The 18,157-nt window shown below is 44.9% G+C and overlaps 1 pseudogene; it reads left to right on the plus strand.

Annotated features, from left to right (window-relative positions):
* Window positions 1-300: 300 nt before the first annotated feature.
* On the plus strand, window positions 301-13,978 carry LOC121842864 (annotated as a pseudogene).
* Window positions 13,979-18,157: the final 4,179 nt, after the last annotated feature.

Genomic DNA, 18,157 nt, shown 5'->3' on the forward strand with positions numbered 1-18,157 from the left:
ATAACAGGCTCCAAACACCACAACTATTACTTACTATGGGTACTTATTCTCTCTGTTTTGAACACTCACACACACACACACACACACACACACACTCACACACACACACACACACACACACACACACACACACACACACACACACACACACACACACACACACACACACACACACACGCACACAATCCCTCTCTCTGCAAAAAAAAACAGGGCAAGATCCTTGAACCGCCTCTCCCTGCCCATCCCAGCGGCTGTCTAATCTCATTGGTTGCCGTCAAGGGGGGTGTATTTGCATATTGTGGGCGTGTTCCCGACTCAGTGTTGGGATGAATGACTCTGTTCAGTTCAGAAGGCGACAAGACAGCAACGAACTCTGCAGAGGCTATGTGCTGCTGCTACGGTGATCAACTCAGCACACGACAAAAACCTCTGATGCGTTTAGCTCCGGGCTCTCCGCTCCGGTCTGTAGGTCAAACCACGTCGAGCCAGGTGGAATAAACATGTTCGACAAAACAGGACCCGGACTTAGCTCGAGAGGAGTACTGTGGGTAAGTGTTTTTCTCATTGTAGTCTTGTAAAAGTAGTCTTTCTATGAAAAAAAAAATGAAGAGAGAAAGCTTTTTTTTATTTTTTTTTAAACCTCATAGTTCGATGTCAAATGAGAGTTTGGCTTGCGCTTAAATCAACTGGCCACTTCGACGTGTGTCATGTGATTGATGAGTAGTAACGTGTATGTTATTTTCAATACATCTTAATGTCTGTGGTTCAAAGCCTAGACTAAGTTCTACTTGTTATTATTTAAAGAGTTAAAGAGTAAAAAAAAATTGTATTTTTAAAACATTTAAAAAGCATATATGTGCCTGTTTAGAAAGTCTGATTTAATCAGTGATTTTCTTTACATTCTCGGCTATTGACTCCATAATATAACTGTATCGGTCAACATGTTTGTTGTCCCCCCCCCCCACCACCACCCCCACCCCCTGAGACTGATTCTCTCATGTCTGGAAGTCTATTTGTTAAACCCCATGTTTCTGTACTGTGTCTGTATTTCAGGGTTTGTGTATACTCCTCCTTTACACCAGCCCCCTCTGCTGTTTTGCTAATTTCAGCCAAGCCAAAGAGCTGGTCTATAAGATAAAAGAAGGATTACCGTCGGGGACACTCATCGGGTCCATGGGCTCCGACTTACACTTGGATTTATCCCTCGATCCCCATGTTTTATTCAATCTGCCCCAGAAGATGCCCAGTGATCAGTATGTCACTCTGAACAGCACTACGGGACAGCTGTTTACGTCTGGGAATGAGATCGACAGGGAGACGCTCTGCCCCGACTCCTCAGAGTACAACCAGGGCTGCGTCCTCTCCCTGGATGTGTTCGTTCTACCCCAGCAGTATTTCCAGCTGGTTAAGGTCAAAATCTTGGTGGAGGATGTTAACGATAATCGTCCGCGCTTCCCGACGGGCGAGATTAGGGTTTCCGTCCCGGAGAACACCCAGGTCAACGCGAGGTTCGCGGTGGAGCAGTCAGCGACGGACCCTGATCTGGGGTTTCACGGGGTTCAGACTTACTGGCTGGTCAACGACTTTGGGGTGTTCACTCTGGACGTAGAGGAGAACGAGGGGGGTGAGCTGACACCCTTCCTCATCGTGACCGACGAGCTGGACCGGGAACGACGGGAGGAATACGTAACGGATATTATAGCAGAGGACGGTGGGTTACCACCTCTCCTTGGCACCGCCACGTTGAGGATTATAATCACTGATGTCAATGATAACTGTCCTCAGTTCACAGAGTCACAGGTCAACGTGACGCTCTACGGGAATACGACTAAAGGAGAGCACCTGTCCAGGTTACACGCCTTCGACCCCGACCAGGGCGCCAACGCCGTGATCAGCTATGCGTACAGCGACCGCGTTCCCCGGGAGGCTAGAGCTCTGTTCCATCTGGACCGGATTACTGGGGTGATCAAACTGGCCGGTCAGATCAACACCGCAACCGGGAAATTCTACAAACTCACTGTCCTCGCCAACGGGCCTGGTTGCGTCCCTGCCGTCGCCACGGTGACGGTGCACGTGATCCGGGTAGCTTCCGGTCCGCCTGTTATTACGCCTCGCTACATCGCGGCGGGAGAAAGACGGCGTGGTCACGATGAAGGAGTCCGAACCGCCGTTTTCCCCAATCGCGTTTTCACCGTGTCCAACACGGACCAGAGAGGACAAGGGACGGAATGTCTACTTGAAGGATCCGGCCCGTTCCGACTGACACCTTACAAACTGTTGAAGAACGAGTATCTGTTAGAGACGACGGAGCCGCTGGACCACGAGCAGAGGCAGGACTACGAGCTGACCGTAGTGCTCAGGAACCCCAGAGGTCTCGCCATTAAGACCTTCGTTAAGATCCTGGTTCTGGATGAGAACGACAACGCGCCGGTCTTCAAACAGTCTCTGTATGAGGTGAGTGGATGTATTTGTATGAACACAGGAATGTTTAAACGGTTGTTAGGGTTACGGTTAGGGTTTGGACATGAACATTGAGCATGTTATTGATAGTACATTGATTTTCTTAAGCCATTTCAGTACAGTAATACAAAATATAGAGGAGGATTTTTTTTTTTAATAATTGTTGTTGACTAATAAAATCAAAAAGGTCTACTCACGTATTTATTTCAGTATTTACCTATTTATTTTAGAATTTACTTATTTATTATAGTATTTACAAATTTATTTCAGTATTTACAAATTTATTTCAGTATTTACCTATTTAATTTAAGAATTTACTTATTTATTATAGTATTTACACATTTATTTCAGTATTTACAAATGTATTTCAGTATTTACACATTTATTTTAGTATTTACTTATTTATTATAGTATTTACAAATTTATTTTAAAATGTACTTATTTATTATAGTATTTACAAATTTATTTTAAAATGTACTTATTTATTATAGTATTTACAAATTTATTTTAAAATGTACTTATTTATTATAGTATTTACAAATGTATTTTAAAATGTACTTATTTATTATAGTATTTACTTATTATTTCAGTATTTACACATTTATTTTAGTGTTTACACATTTATTTTAGTATTTACACATTTATTTTAAAATGTACTTATTTATTATAGTATTTACTTATTATTTTAGTATTTACAAATGTATTTCAGTATTTACACATTTATTTTAGTATTTAGGTATTATTTTTTATTTTAAAATGTACTTATTGATGTATTTACCTACTTATTTGAGTCCTTGATAACACCATACTTATTTTATTCTCAGGTCTCTGTGGAGGAGAATAACCCTCCCAACAGCTTCCTGACCCAGCTCCAGGCCACAGACCAGGACAGTGAGGCCAGAGGAGAGGTCATCTACACGCTGGGGTCAGACGCTCCCTCCATTTTCCTCCTGGAGAGGCTGACCGGCGTGCTGACCGTGTCCACATCTCTGGACCGAGAAGAGAAGCAGACCTACAGGTCTGTCGCATATTGATGATGTATCCTAACGTACTATGACTGATATTGTATGGATTAAAATGCATTATAAATTGCCTATATATGTTTATAGTAATAATAATAATTTACTTGTTTAGCTTTTTCATTACAGAAAATAACCTCAAAGTGTATACAAAAAAGTGAAACAAAAAAACAACACATTTAAACAGAGTTGGTGGAATTAAATATATCTTTGTCAAAGATGACATAAACCTGTTCTTTATCAAGGGTGGCATAAGCAATGCTTAATATAAGGCTTTATAAATCTTGTTAAATTGAGGCATCACAAAGCATTGATAACCCATCATGCATCTTGGTAGAGAATTGCAACACCAGCATGGTGGGTTAGGCTCCCACCCGTATGTAGGGTAGCCTAGTGGTTAGAGCGTTGGACTAGCAACCGAAAGGTTGCAAGTTCAAATCCCTGAGCTGACAAGGTACAAAATCTGTTCTTCTGCCCCTGAACAGGCAGTTAACCCACTGTTCCTAGACCATCATTGAAAATAAGAATTTGTTCTCAACTGACTTGCCTAGTAAAGTAAATTTTTAAAAAGTAAAAATGTATTCACGCGTGACTGCAAATGGCTGTGGATAAATGCCGTGTGTTATATTACTCTAAACCCTTTGTAGGACAGGCCCAACCTCTTTCCCTCTTGGGCGCACAGCCAATAGTGGACCTGATCTCAACTGTCCCCAAAATGCTGCAGAATCACACACTCTAAAGTGCAGTCCTTCACCAAAAACATTGGTTGGGCCCGTCAAAATCCGTATTTATTTTTTTGCTGAATTCCGGGAGGGGGGGTTTCCCCCCATACTCCGTTTTCTCGGTTTTGTTTTTCCAGGTTTCAGATTTCCCTGTTTTTTTCTGGTTTTCCCACAGCTTTTAAAATATACTATATTGCCCTAAAACCAAGGCTGGTGGTATGTGTTTATGGTACAGCATGGTATCTCTGAAGGTTGGTGGTATGTGTTTACAGTACAGCATGGTATCTCTGAAGGTTGGTGGTATGTATTTATGGTACAGCATGGTATTTCTGAAGGCTGGTGGTATGTGTTTACAGTACAGCATGGTATCTCTGAAGGCTGGTGGTATGTGTTTATAGGACAGCATGGTATCTCTGAAGGCTGGTGGTATGTGTTTATGGTATCTCTGAAGGCTGATGGTATGTATTTATAGGACAGCATGGTATCTCTGAAGGCTGGTGGTATGTGTTTATGGTATCTCTGAAGGCTGATGGTATGTATTTATAGGACAGCATGGTATTTCTGAAGGCTGGTGGTATGTATTTATGGTACAGCATGGTATCTCTGAAGGCTGGTGGTATGTATTTATAGTACAGCATGGTATCTCTGAAGGTTGGTGGTATGTATTTATGGTACAGCATGGTATCTCTGAAGGCTGGTGGTATGTATTTATAGTACAGCATGGTATCTCTGAAGGCTGGTGGTATGTATTTACAGAACAGCATGGTATCTCTGAAGGCCGGTGGTATGTATTTATAGTACAGCATGGTATCTCTGAAGGTTGGTGGTATGTATTTATGGTACAGCATGGTATCTCTGAAGGTTGGTGGTATGTATTTATGGTACAGCATGGTATTTCTGAAGGCTGGTGGTATGTGTTTACAGTACAGCATGGTATCTCTGAAGGTTGGTGGTATGTGTTTACAGTACAGCATGGTATCTCTGAAGGCTGGTGGTATGTATTTATGGTATCTCTGAAGGCTGGTGGTATGTATTTATGGTACAGCATGGTATCTCTGAAGGTCGGTGGTATGTATTTATAGTACAGCATGGTATCTCTGAAGGCTGGTGGTATGTATTTATGGTACAGCATGGTATCTCTAAAGGCTGGTGGTATGTATTTACAGTACAGCATGGTATCTCTGAAGGCTGGTGGTATGTATTTATGGTATCTCTGAAGGTCGGTGGTATGTGTTTACAGGACAGCATGGTATCTCTGAAGGCTGGTGGTATGTATTTATGGTACAACATGGTATCTCTGAAGGCTGGTGGTATGTATTTATGGTATCTCTGAAGGCTGGTGGTATGTATTTATAGAACAGCATGGTATCTCTGAAGGTTGGTGGTATGTATTTATGGTATCTCTGAAGGCTGGTGGTATGTATTTGAGGTACAGCATGGTATCTCTGAAGGCTGGTGGTATGTATTTATAGAACAGCATGGTATCTCTGAAGGCTGGTGGTATGTATTTATAGAACAGCATGGTATCTCTGAAGGCTGGTGGTATGTATTTATAGTACAGCATGGTATATCTGAAGGCTGGTGGTATGTATTTATGGTATCTCTGAAGGCTGGAGGTATGTATTTATGGTATCTCTGAAGGCTGGTGGTATGTATTTATGGTACAGCATGGTATCTCTGAAGGTTGGTGGTATGTATTTATGGTATCTCTGAAGGTTGGTGGTATGTATTTATTGTACAGCATGGTATCTCTGAAGGTTGGTGGTATGTATTTACAGGACAGCATGGTATCTCTGAAGGTCAGTGGTATGTATTTACAGGACAGCATGGTATCTCTGAAGGTCGGTGGTATGTATTTATGGTACAACATGGTATCTCTGAAGGCTGGTGGTATGTATTTATGGTACAGCATGGTATCTCTGAAGGTTGGTGGTATGTATTTATGGTATCTCTGAAGGCTGGTGGTATGTATTTATGGTACAGCATGGTATCTCTGAAGGTTGGTGGTATGTATTTATGGTATCTCTGAAGGCTGGTGGTATGTATTTACGGGGCAGCATGGTATCTCTGAAGGTTGATGATTATTACAGATATAACTCAGCCTCACCTCATACAACAAACCTTCACCTACATTCATTTAACATATACAGGTTTATATTCACGAGTTAGTACAAGCAGCTAGAATAGCATCGCCACAATTCGTCAATGTAATATCAATAATCTGTTAAGTCCATGAAGTGCAAAAGTTAGGAATTCAAAGGTCAGGGAGCATGATTGATGTAGTATTGTAAAGTACTGTAAAGTGTAGTACTGTAAAGTACTGTAAAGTGTAGTACTGTAAAGTCCTGTAAAGTGTAGTACTGTAAAGTACTGTGAAGTGTAGTTCTGTAAAGCCCTGTAAAGTGTAGTACTGTAAAGTGTAGTGCTGTAAAGTCCTGTAAAGTGTAGTACTGTAAAGTACTGTGAAGTGTAGTTCTGTAAAGCCCTGTAAAGTGTAGTACTGTAAAGTGTAGTGCTGTAAAGTACTGTAAAGTGTAGTACTGTAAAGTGTAGTGCTGTAAAGTGTAGTACTGTAAAGTACTGTGAAGTGTAGTACTGTAAAGCCCTGTAAAGTGTAGTGCTGTAAAGTACTGTAAAGTGTAGTACTGTAAAGTGTAGTGCTGTAAAGTGTAGTACTGTAAAATACTGTGAAGTGTAGTACTGTAAAGCCCTGTAAAGTGTAGTACTGTAAAGTATAATACTGTAAAGTGTAGAACTGTAAGGTGTAGTACTGTAAAGTATAGTACTGTAAAGTATAGTACTGTAAAGTGTAGTACTGTAAAGCCCTGTAAAGTGTAGTACTGTAAAGTATAGTACTGTAAAGTGTAGTACTGTAAAGTATAGTACTGTAAAACCGGCGCTGATTAATCATGAAGCAAACTTATCTGACCTGTCGGGCTCGGTGGATGGAAACATCCAGGGGGGTTCAGCCTAGTCCGGAAACAGCTTGGTCCGGTCATGTCTCAGTCAGGCAGATGGAGGAGTGTAAAATACAGGGGGGGTCAGCCTAGTCCGGAAACAGCTTGGTCCGGTCATGTCTCAGTCAGGCAGATGGAGGAGTGTAAAATACAGGGGGTCAGCCTAGTCCGGAAACAGCTTGGTCCGGTCATGTCTCAGTCAGGCAGATGGAGGAGTGTAAAATCCAGGGGGTCAGCCTAGTCCGGAAACAGCTTGGTCCGGTCATGTCTCAGTCAGGCAGATGGAGGAGTGTAAAATACAGGGGGGTCAGCCTAGTCCGGAAACAGCTTGGTCCGGTCATGTCTCAGTCAGGCAGATGGAGGAGTGTAAAATACAGGGGGGTCAGCCTAGTCCGGAAACAGCTTGGTCCGGTCATGTCTCAGTCAGGCAGATGGAGGAGTGTAAAATCCAGGGGGGTCAGCCTAGTCCGGAAACAGCTTGGTCCGGTCATGTCTCAGTCAGGCAGATGGAGGAGTGTAAAATCCAGGGGGTCAGCCTAGTCCGGAAACAGCTTGGTCCGGTCATGTCTCAGTCAGGCAGATGGAGGAGTGTAAAATCCAGGGGGTCAGCCTAGTCCGGAAACAGCTTGGTCCGGTCATGTCTCAGTCAGGCAGATGGAGGAGTGTAAAATCCAGGGGGGTCAGCCTAGTCCGGAAACAGCTTGGTCCGGTCATGTCTCAGTCAGGCAGATGGAGGAGTGTAAAATCCAGGGGGGTCAGCCTAGTCCGGAAACAGCTTGGTCCGGTCATGTCTCAGTCAGGCAGATGGAGGAGTGTAAAATCCAGGGGGGTCAGCCTAGTCCGGAAACAGCTTGGTCCGGTCATGTCTCAGTCAGGCAGATGGAGGAGTGTAAAATCCAGGGGGGTCAGCCTAGTCCGGAAACAGCTTGGTCCGGTCATGTCTCAGTCAGGCAGATGGAGGAGTGTAAAATCCAGGGGGGTCAGCCTAGTCCGGAAACAGCTTGGTCCGGTCATGTCTCAGTCAGGCAGATGGAGGAGTGTAAAATCCAGGGGGTCAGCCTAGTCCGGAAACAGCTTGGTCCGGTCATGTCTCAGTCAGGCAGATGGAGGAGTGTAAAATCCAGGGGGGTCAGCCTAGTCCGGAAACAGCTTGGTCCGGTCATGTCTCAGTCAGGCAGATGGAGGAGTGTAAAATCCAGGGGGGTCAGCCTAGTCCGGAAACAGCTTGGTCCGGTCATGTCTCAGTCAGGCAGATGGAGGAGTGTAAAATACAGGGGGTCAGCCTAGTCCGGAAACAGCTTGGTCCGGTCATGTCTCAGTCAGGCAGATGGAGGAGTGTAAAATCCAGGGGGGTCAGCCTAGTCCGGAAACAGCTTGGTCCGGTCATGTCTCAGTCAGGCAGATGGAGGAGTGTAAAATACAGGGGGTCAGCCTAGTCCGGAAACAGCTTGGTCCGGTCATGTCTCAGTCAGGCAGATGGAGGAGTGTAAAATACAGGGGGTCAGCCTAGTCCGGAAACAGCTTGGTCCGGTCATGTCTCAGTCAGGCAGATGGAGAAGTGTAAAATACAGGGGGGTCAGCCTAGTCCGGAAACAGCTTGGTCCGGTCATGTCTCAGTCAGGCAGATGGAGGAGTGTAAAATCCAGGGGGGTCAGCCTAGTCTGGAAACAGCTTGGTCCGGTCATGTCTCAGTCAGGCAGATGGAGGAGTGTTCCACGTCTCTTAGTTCAAATCAAAAGCAGGAGTTCCATCCATTTTATTCCTGGGTGATCGGACGTTTGATAGTAGCAACGCAGGTGGAGGGGGGTTTGATAGGGCCGTCTACCTGAACCTGGAGGGTATGCCGGCTCACCTTACATGTCCAGCTGTATTCCTGAACCTGGAGGGTATGCCGGCTCACCTTACATGTCCAGCTGTATTCCTGAACCTGGAGGGTATGCCGGCTCGCCTTACATGTCCAGCTGTATTCCTGAACCTGGAGGGTATGCCGGCTCACCTTACATGTCCAGCTGTATTCCTGAACCTGGAGGGTATGCCGGGCTCGCCTTACATGTCCAGCTGTATTCCTGAACCTGGAGGGTATGCCGGGCTCGCCTTACATGTCCAGCTGTATTCCTACCTGTAGGCAGTGACTGCTCAGGTGTGTTGTTAGTCAGTTACTCCACAGGTAAAGAAATGTGTTGTGGATCACTACTCTGTACGATTTATCCCTGACTATGTTTGTTAATAGAAAAAAAACATAAAAATATTTTATGTGTTTGAACCGTATCAGGGGACCACTTTTGAGGTCTGAGAGAAATCTAAGAAACTTTGATTTTTGAGAGTAGTTATATTGTTATATAAAGACCTGACTGGGTCGAACACCCCACAGTACTTGTTATATAAAGACCTGACTGGGTCGAACACCCCACAGTACTTGTTATATAAAGACCTGACTGGGTCCAACACCCCACAGTATGACTTGTTATATAAAGACCCGACTGGGTCCAACACCCCACAGTATGACTTGTTATATAAAGACCTGACTGGGTCCAACACCCCACAGTATGACTTGTTATATAGAGACCTGACTGGGTCCAACACCCCACAGTATGACTTGTTATATAAAGACCTGACTGGGTGCAACACCCCACAGTATGACTTGTTATATTGTTATATAGAGACCTGACTGGGTCCAACACCCCACAGTATGACTTGTTATATAAAGACCTGACTGGGTCCAACACCCCACAGTATGACTTGTTATATAAAGACCTGACTGGGTCCAACACCCCACAGTATGACTTGTTATATAGAGACCTGACTGGGTCCAACACCCCACAGTATGACTTGTTATATTGTTGTATAGAGACCTGACTGGGTCCAACACCCCACAGTATGACTTGTTATATAGAGACCTGACTGGGTCCAACACCCCACAGTATGACTTGTTATATAGAGACCTGACTGGGTCCAACACCCCACAGTATGACTTGTTATATAGAGACCTGACTGGGTCCAAAACCCCACAGTATGACTTGTTATATAGAGACCTGACTGGGTCCAACACCTCACAGTATGACTTGTTATATAAAGACCTGACTGGGTCCAACACCCCACAGTATGACTTGTCATATAAAGACCTGACTGGGTCCAACACCCCACAGTATGACTTGTTATATAAAGACCTGACTGGGTCCAACACCCCACAGTATGACTTGTTATATAAAGACCTGACTGGGTCCAACACCCCACAGTATGACTTGTTATATAGAGACCTGACTGGGTCCAACACCCCACAGTATGACTTGTTATATAGAGACCTGACTGGGTCCAAAACCCCACAGTATGACTTGTTATATAGAGACCTGACTGGGTCCAACACCTCACAGTATGACTTGTTATATAAAGACCTGACTGGGTCCAACACCCCACAGTATGACTTGTCATATAAAGACCTGACTGGGTCCAACACCCCACAGTATGACTTGTTATATAAAGACCTGACTGGGTCCAACACCCCACAGTATGACTTGTTATATAGAGACCTGACTGGGTCCAACACCCCACAGTATGACTTGTTATATAGAGACCTGACTGGGTCCAAAACCCCACAGTATGACTTGTTATATAGAGACCTGACTGGGTCCAACACCTCACAGTATGACTTGTTATATAAAGACCTGACTGGGTCCAACACCCCACAGTATGACTTGTCATATAAAGACCTGACTGGGTCCAACACCCCACAGTATGACTTGTTATATAAAGACCTGACTGGGTCCAACACCCCACAGTATGACTTGTTATATAGAGACCTGACTGGGTCCAACACCCCACAGTATGACTTGTTATATTGTTATATAAAGACCTGACTGGGTCCAACACCCCACAGTATGACTTGTTATATAAAGACCTGACTGGGTCCAACACCCCACAGTATGACTTGTTATATAAAGACCTGACTGGGTCCAACACCCCACAGTATGACTTGTTATATTGTTGTATAGAGACCTGACTGGGTCCAACACCCCACAGTATGACTTGTTATATAGACACCTGACTGGGTCCAACACCCCACAGTATGACTTGTTATATAAAGACCTGACTGGGTCCAACACCCCACAGTATGACTTGTTATATAGAGACCTGACTGGGTCCAACACCCCACAGTATGACTTGTTATATTGTTGTGTGCGTGTTTATGTTCTGAGGAACATGTATCTTGGTTTCAGTTGAAAGCCACTTTCAATTTCCTGATGTTGGGGGGCTTTTATCAAGGTAATTGTAATGTGACTCACATAAATCCTCTTTAGATCCTGTGTCATCCTGCAGCACAACATGTTATGTCACGATTATGAACCCTTTATAAAGCATGACGTACGGTTATAGATGTTTTGTAACACATTCATGGTGCTCTTTGGTAGGCTTTATGAAGTATGATGTACGGTTATAGATGCTTTGTAACACATTTATGTAGAGCTTAGTCAGGTAGGCTTTATGAAGCCTTTATGAAGCATGACGTACGGCTATAGATGTTTTGTAACACATTCATGGTGCTCTTTGGTAGGCTTTATGAAGCCTTTACGAAGTATGATGTACGGTTATAGATGCTTTGTAACACATTTATGTAGAGCTTAGTCAGGTAGGCTTTATGAAGCCTTTATGAAGCATGACGTACGGTTATAGATGTTTTGTAACACATTTATGTAGTGCTTAGTCAGGTAGGCTTTATGAAGCTTTTACGAAGCCTTAATAAGCTGAATGTCATTTAAAGCGGAAACTGGATATATGGATGACACAATGCATTATAACTGCCTATGGATGTTCATAGTGTTTTTATTTTATTTTATATATATATCTGCAATATGTTTTGTTTATTGTTGTTGTAATATTGTGACGAGACAATAATAATAAAAGTTTGTAAACTCTAAACTGTATCCTCTGCAGGTTCATGGTTCGGGCAGTGGACCGAGGGACCCCCAGGAGAGAGTCTATAGCTACAGTGGTCATCACTGTGCTGGACCGCAATGACAACAGGTAAGAGAAAGGCCAGACACTTTGTGATAACTGCTGATTTAATTGATTGTTTTGATTGATTGATATGATTAGATTAGATTTGATTGATTGTTTTGATTGATTGATATAATTTGATTTGATTGATATTATTTGATTTGATTGATTGATTGTTTTGATTGATTGATATGATTTTATTGTTTTGATTGATTGATTTGATTTGATTGATTGTTTTGATTGATTAATATGATTAAAAAATATATTTTTTTTACCCAACAGCCCACGCTTCATCAATAAAGACTTCACATTCTTTGTGCCGGAGAATTTCCCGGGTTTTGGCGAGATCGGTGTCCTCTCGGTAACGGACGCGGACGCAGGTGAGAACGGCTGGGTGGCCCTCTCCATCGTCAACGGCAGCGACATCTTCGTGATCGACGCGGGGCGCGGCGCTCTAAGGGCCCGTACCCCTCTGGACCGGGAGCAACAGGGGACGTACTACCTCTGGATCGAGGCAGTCGACGGAGGGGAACCCCTCTCTCCTGCCTCACCGTGGTTACCGTCCTCCTCCTTGACGTAAACGATAACCCTCCCGTCGTCTTGTTCCCCCAGTCTAACCAGTCCTACATGCTGGTGTTACCTAGCACCCTACCAGGGACCTCCATCACAGAGGTTTACGCCGTGGATAAAGACACAGGAATGAACGCCGTTATCGCCTACAGCATCATCAAGAGGAAGGGTGGCGAGCCGGGGTCATTTGATATCGACCCGGACACAGGGAACATCACGTTGAAGAGAGAACTGAGTGACCGCGGTCTCTATAGTCTACTGGTTAAAGTCTCGGACCACGGTCAACCCGAACCTCTCCACTCCACGGTCCTGGTCAACCTCTTCGTCAACGAGACGGTTTCTAACGAGAGCTACATCCAGAGTCTTCTCACCGGGGAGGAGGCTGAGATCCAGATGGAGGAGAAGCAGTGGTACGTGGGTAAACTGACAGAGAGGCCCGGCAGGGAGGACTTGTTCCCCTGTCAGCCTCTACTCATAGCTCTGTCAGTGACCTGCCTGGGACTGTTCTGCATCGTCGTCACATTGACTGCTTATATATGCTGCAAGAAACTGAAGAAATGGAGGAAATGCCAAATGAAAAGACTAGAGGTTGAAATGCCTTTGAAGGTGAACGGTGACGACGCAGATAGAAAGCGGACGGAAATCTCAAACATTTGATGACGTTGACATTGCAAAGACTTTGAGGCAAAGACTCCAACGTACAAAACTGTTACACTGCAACTGTTTATAAACAATGTGAATTGTGAAGTGTAGATTTTCATCCTCAAAAAGACAAAAGGCCCGGATCCCAAATTGCACCCCCCTTTTGCCTATTTAGTGCATTATTTTTAACCAGGGCCCATGGTGGTGCACTATATAGGAATTAGGGTGCCGTTTGTGACACGTCCTCGTTTTAAAAACGTATTAAAAGACCCAATGTGATGTATATATTGTAGATAATATGAAATGTTTTATAACTTTATAACAAAATCTTTAAATAGACAAGATTATTTTATTTTTATTTTTTTTCGTGAAAGCCCTAAGAAATTACTCCTTAAACTTACAAATTTAAAAAATGGGAGAGATTCAATTTTTATTTTGTTCACAAGGATGTCAGGATCGTTGGAAAGGGATGAGGATCATTTGGTGTCTATAACAATATTGATTGATTGATTGATTGATATAACAATGTTTTTTTCATACCCCTTTTGATTGCATTGGAAAAGCCCCAGAGTGCAGTGCAGAAGTCAATTAAAATCTGTAATTTTCTTCAAATCTACTGGATTTTGTGTGAGATTAAAATTTGTTTTTTGTTGTTATACAGTTTCAAGAGGAGGCTTCTTGCCTGACCACCAAACAAACCCTCTACCTGCCTCCTTAAGTGTGTCCCAAATGGCACCCTATTTCCCTATATAGGGCGCTGGTCGAAAGTAGTGCACTATATAGGGAATAGGGTTCTATTGGGTGCTGGTCTAAATTAGTCCATTATATAGGGAATAGGGTTCTATAGGGCCGTGGAGTGCACTATATAGGGAATAGGGTTCCATAGGGCTCTGGTCTAAAGTAGTGCACTACATAGGGAATAGGGTTCCATGGGGCTCTGGTCTAAAGTAGTGAACTATATAGGGAATAGGGTTCCATAGGGCTCTGGTCTAAAGTAGTGAACTATATAGGGAATAGGGTTCCATAGGGCTCTGGTCTAAAGTAGTGCACTACATAGGGAATAGGGTTCCATAGGGCTCTGGTCTAAAGTAGTGCACTATATAGGGAATAGGGTTCCATAGGGTTCTGGTCTAAAGTAGTGCACTACATAGGGAATAGGGTTCTATAGGGCTCTGGTCTAAAGTAGTGCACTATATAGGGAATAGGGTGCCATCCTTAGTCACCTCCCAGTGAACCTGTCATTCCCTAAACCATGTTCTTATTGTCTGTCTCTGAAAACAAATCCTTGTTTGAATATTAAAAAGTGCTTTATTTTCATATTATATTGCTTTTCTGAAATTAAAACGGCCTACCGGGTCGTGCCTTTCATATTAGGATGTAAATTAATGACAACGTTTTGATTATAAATTAGAATTTAAGCGGAGGGGAAATTAAATGAAAATTTAACTAGGAAAGTCTGTTAAGAACAAGTTCTTATTTGCACTGACGACCTCCCAGGGAACAGTGGATTAACTGCCTGTTCAGGAGCAGAACGACAGCCAGGGAACAGTGGGTTAACTGCCTGTTCAGGAGCAGAACGACAGCCAGGGAACAGTGGGTTAACTGCCTGTTCAGGAGCAGAACGACAGCCAGGGAACAGTGGGTTAACTGCCTGTTCAGGAGCAGAACGACAGCCAGGGAACAGTGGATTAACTGCCTGTTCAGGAGCAGAACGACAGCCAGGGAACAGTGGGTTAACTGCCTGTTCAGGGACAGAACGACAGCCAGGGAACAGTGGATTAACTGCCTGTTCAGGAGCAGAACGACAGCCAGGGAACAGTGGGTTAACTGCCTGTTCAGGAGCAGAACTACAGCCAGGGAACAGTGGATTAACTGCCTGTTCAGGAGCAGAACGACAGCCAGGGAACAGTGGGTTAACTGCCTGTTCAGGAGCAGAACGACAGCCAGGGAACAGTGGGTTAACTGCCTGTTCAGGAGCAGAACGACAGCCAGGGAACAGTGGATTAACTGCCTGTTCAGGAGCAGAACGACAGCCAGGGAACAGTGGGTTAACTGCCTGTTCAGGGACAGAACGACAGCCAGGGAACAGTGGATTAACTGCCTGTTCAGGAGCAGAACGACAGCCAGGGAACAGTGGGTTAACTGCCTGTTCAGGAGCAGAACTACAGCCAGGGAACAGTGGATTAACTGCCTGTTCAGGAGCAGAACGACAGCCAGGGAACAGTGGGTTAACTGCCTGTTCAGGAGCAGAACGACAGCCAGGGAACAGTGGGTTAACTGCCTGTTCAGGGACAGAACGACAGCCAGGGAACAGTGGATTAACTGCCTGTTCAGGAGCAGAACGACAGCCAGGGAACAGTGGGTTAACTGCCTGTTCAGGAGCAGAACGACAGCCAGGGAACAGTGGGTTAACTGCCTGTTCAGGAGCAGAACGACAGCCTGGGAACAGTGGGTTAACTGCCTGTTCAGGAGCAGAACGACAGCCAGGGAACAGTGGGTTAACTGCCTGTTCAGGAGCAGAACGACAGCCAGGGAACAGTGGGTTAACTGCCTTGTTCAGGAGCAGAACGACAGCCTAGGAACAGTGGGTTAACTGCCTGTTCAGGAGCAGAACGACAGCCTAGGAACAGCGGGTTAACTGCCTGTTCAGGAGCAGAACGACAGCCAGGGAACAGTGGGTTAACTGCCTTGTTCAGGGACAGAACGACAGCCAGGGAACAGTGGGTTAACTGCCTTTTCAGGAGCAGAACTACAGCCAGGGAACAGTGGGTTAACTGCCTTGTTCAGGGACAGAACGACAGCCAGGGAACAGTGGGTTAACTGCCTTGTTCAGGAGCAGAACGACAGCCAGGGAACAGTGGATTAACTGCCTTGTTCAGGAGCAGAACGACAGCCAGGGAACAGTGGGTTAACTGCCTTGTTCAGGGGCAGAACGACAGCCAGGGAACAATGGGTTAACTGCCTTGTTCAGGAGCAGAACGACAGCCAGGGAACAGTGGGTTAACTGCCTTGTTCAGGGGCAGAACGACAGCCAGGGAACAATGGGTTAACTGCCTTGTTCAGGAGCAGAACTACAGCCAGGGAACAGTGGGTTAACTGCCTTGTTCAGGAGCAGAACGACAGCCAGGGAACAGTGGGTTAACTGCCTGTTCAGGGGCAGAACGACAGCCAGGGAACAGTGGGTTAACTGCCTTGTTCAGGGGCAGAACGACAGCCATGGAACAGTGGGTTAACTGCCTTGTTCAGGGGCAGAACGACAGCCTAGGAACAGTGGGTTAACTGCCTTGTTCAGGAGCAGAACGACAGCCTAGGAACAGTGGGTTAACTGCCTTGTTCAGGAGCAGAACGACAGCCTAGGAACAGTGGGTTAACTGCCTTGTTCAGGAGCAGAACGACAGATTTTTACCTCGTCAGCTCCGGGATTCGATCCAGCAACCTATCGGTTATTGGCCCAACACTCTTACCACTAGGCGACCTGCTTTAACCACCAGGCTACCTGCTCTAACCACTAGGCTACCTGCTCTAACCACTAGGCTACCTGCCGCCCCCTCTAACCACTAGGCTACCTGCTCTAACCACTAGGCTACCTGCTCTAACCACTAGGCTACCTGCCGCCCCCCTCTAACCACCAGGCTACCTGCTCTAACCACGAGGCTACCTGCCGCCCCCAACAGGCTGTAAGGGACTGATCCAAATGAAACAGGCTGTAAGGGACTGATCCAAATTAAACAGGCTGTAAGGGACTGATCCAAATGAAACAGGCTGTAAGGGACTGATCCCAAATAAAACAGGCTGTAAGGGACTGATCCAAATTAAACAGGCTGTAAGGGACTGATCCCAAATAAAACAAGTTGTAAGGGACTGATCCAAATGAAACAGGCTGTAAGAGACTGATCCAAATAAAACAGGCTGTAAGGGACTGATCCCAATGAAACAGGCTGTAAGGGACTGATCCCAAATGAAACAGGCTGTAAGGGACTGATCCAAATGAAACAGGCTGTAAGAGACTGATCCAAATAAAACAGGCTGTAAGGGACTGATCCAAATGAAACAGGCTGTAAGGGACTGATCCAAATGAAACAGGCTGTAAGGGACTGATCCCAAATAAAACAGGCTGTAAGGGACAGATCCCAAATGAAACAGGCTGTAAGGGACTGATCCAAATGAAACAGGCTGTAAGGGACTGATCCAAATGAAACAGGCTGTAAGGGACTGATCCCAAATAAAACAGGCTGTAAGGGACTGATCCAAATGAAACAGGCTGTAAGGGACTGATCCCAAATAAAACAAGCTGTAAGGGACTGATCCACATGAAACAGGCTGTAAGGGACTGATCCCAAATGAAACAGGCTGTAAGGGACTGATCCAAATGAAACAGGCTGTAAGGGACTGATCCAAATGAAACAGGCTGTAAGGGACTGATCCAAATGAAACAGGCTGTAAGGGACTGATCCCAAATAAAACAGGCTGTAAGGGACTGATCCAAATGAAACAGGCTGTAAGGGACTGATCCCAAATAAAACAAGCTGTAAGGGACTGATCCAAATGAAACAGGCTGTAAGAGACTGATCCAAATAAAACAGGCTGTAAGGGACTGATCCAAATGAAACAGGCTGTAAGAGACTGATCCAAATAAAACAGGCTGTAAGGGACTGATCCCAATGAAACAGGCTGTAAGAGACTGATCCAAATAAAACAGGCTGTAAGGGACTGATCCCAAATGAAACAGGCTGTAAGGGACTGATCCAAATGAAACAGGCTGTAAGGGACTGATCCCAATGAAACAGGCTGTAAG

The sequence above is a fragment of the Oncorhynchus tshawytscha genome, unplaced genomic scaffold (assembly GCF_018296145.1).
Source record: "Oncorhynchus tshawytscha isolate Ot180627B unplaced genomic scaffold, Otsh_v2.0 Un_contig_1051_pilon_pilon, whole genome shotgun sequence".
Lineage (NCBI taxonomy): Eukaryota > Metazoa > Chordata > Actinopteri > Salmoniformes > Salmonidae > Oncorhynchus > Oncorhynchus tshawytscha.